The following is a 2,444-nucleotide window of genomic DNA, read 5'->3' on the forward strand; positions in this document are numbered from 1 at the left end:
GCATCCGCGGGGGGAAACAGCGGGCACGTCGTTCCTCCGGCAGCTCCCGTAAACGCCAGGAACTCTCCGGGCTTTTTAATTCCGATTCCGAAACCGCTCGGGGTCTTCTTCACACAGCTGGCGTCGAGGTACCGGGCGGTACTCCTCCCTCCCACCGGCGCTTCTTGCGGGTGACTGGTAGGAGGCTGCCAAAGGAATCGCAGAGCAAACGGGTTGCTTCGCGCTCGAAGATCCTCTGACCAAACCTCGCGCCCCGATAACCTGGTTTAGGCATCTGCCAAAGAAACCCGAAACAAAAATAAACCAAATCTGTACCGAAGCTTCGGAGGTAACTCTTTTCTGCGTTTCAGTAATATGCTCGACCTCAATACCTATTAGCTTCTGTTTAAGTGCCCGTGGAAAAAGATGAACACCCCCAGTACTGTAGTCTCTGAGCTGTGCCTCTAAGAAGTACTCGGAAGCATGGAGAGAAAAGGCTTGAAAATGTTTGGAAAACTTGTGACGATGATCGATCACGTCTATCGAATCACGTGAAATTAAATATCACGTAAAATAAAGGACACCTTCTGTAGTTTTACTGAAGTTGCTTGGCGGTTTGTTGTTTCGGTCTTTCTTCTAGCTTAAATGTTCAGTACATTGTATCCTGTAAATTAACCCATTAAGTTGAAATTAGTTGGTCAGCTGTAGGTATGGAGCTTTCAGTGACGCGGCTACTCCTCTCCCGTATGAAAGATTAGGGGGGGTTATTTGGTGCTACAAAAAGACAGTCCTGTAACAATTAATAAAGCCCAATTTATCATCCTGTCAGCTCAGCACTGAGACAGTAATACAGGACTTCCTTTCCTGACAAATAATCAAAAGAGGTTTCACTTTCAGCTGTAGATTCTTTTTGTAATCAATACCTGCTCTTATTTTTTTAACACGCCTAGCTTTACAGAAAACACTTACTGCTTTCAGTTGCTTTTTTCTTTGCAGTTTTTCCAGAATAGAATTTTTCACTTGCAACAAAGGCTTTCCCACCCCTATAGAGATGAGAATGGGTTCTGTTAAAGAATCACTTGGATTCTTGCTGCAATCTTAAAAGTTGTTTCAGAGACTTACACATTTCATCAGGAAATGGGAAAAAAACCCAAACAAACCCAATACATTTGGACAAGTGGGAATCAGGTAGCCTTAGAACATTGTGTCTGGTTTAAATCAGAGATTTGACACCAGTCCGGGTTCAAAGTCTTTTCTGACACCATTGACTATTTGTAAAAATGATCACCTCACCTTCAGTTTTCGTGGACAGCCTCTGTGTATCAGAGAGGCAGCTTTCAGAAGCTGCATCTTGGAAAGAACAGACAAAGAGTATACTCTATTGCCTTCTTATTCTAACAGAAAGTCCATTAATATACTACTGAGAAGTGACAACCAGGAGCTCAAACTTTGACAGCTTGTGCCTTGAGTTTAGTGCCTTGACACTGTCTGGCTGCAGTATTCCTTCCTTTGTACATTTCAGAAAGACTAAATTCTGGTACATCAAGTGTACCTAAGTAATCAGTTCTTCTGAAGTCAAAATCCTGCCTGTGACATCAGAATTAGCTTCCAAGAAATTGGTGTGATGTGACAGGGAGGATTATGACTTCAAGTAGGAATTAAGTAGCAGGGACTCAAATGAGACAAAAATCCTATTTTCAAGCAAAGAAAATAAATCCTAGTAATTGTAGGAAAAGAAGAAGATGGTACTAAAGGGAATGCACAATGGACTCTAATATGAGCTTTTTCTTAATTCTTTCCGAAGTCATGAGGCACGAAGAACTCTCTAAGTATTAAGGAAGATAATAGCTATGATGCATAAGTTTATATTAATGCATTTAATTTTTTCTTTCATATTTTTAGAAGTATTTAGAATGTTTGATACCAAGAATTTTCTTTACAGACTGAATGTACATGTACATCCCCTCTTCCTAATTCCTCTAGTACTAAGCCAGTGGTCTTTGCTTGAGAAAGGGACACTACAAATATTTAAAGCCACCTTGTAAGCCTTATCCTCAAGATTCAGCTATACGTCTGACTTTTTCCCTTCCTTCCTCTTTACTCTAGAAGATAATTTCACAGTTCCTGCATTCTTATACTAATATGTTTGTACACTCAATGCCAAATGCATAAAATCATGCAGAGATAACTGGTTTCTGAATATATGCTATTTTCCCCCTTCTGGATTAGTAAGAATAGCTTCAATAAAAAAACCAAAACATATATTTATCTACTATTCAGTCAAACAATGCAAAGAGCTTTTTTTTTTTTAAAATTTATAGGAACCAAAATTACTTATTCTTCTTCAAGATAACAAAAGTGTCGTCCAAAAACCACTCTGGTTGTTACTAGCAGAATATTCCACTGATCTGCCTCTTCTACCTCATGTATTGCTTGCTGGAAGGTCTGAGTGCTTCTCAGTCTGA

This window comes from Haliaeetus leucocephalus, unplaced genomic scaffold (genome assembly GCF_000737465.1).
Source record: "Haliaeetus leucocephalus isolate CR32 unplaced genomic scaffold, Haliaeetus_leucocephalus-4.0 Scaffold763, whole genome shotgun sequence".
NCBI lineage: Eukaryota > Metazoa > Chordata > Aves > Accipitriformes > Accipitridae > Haliaeetus > Haliaeetus leucocephalus.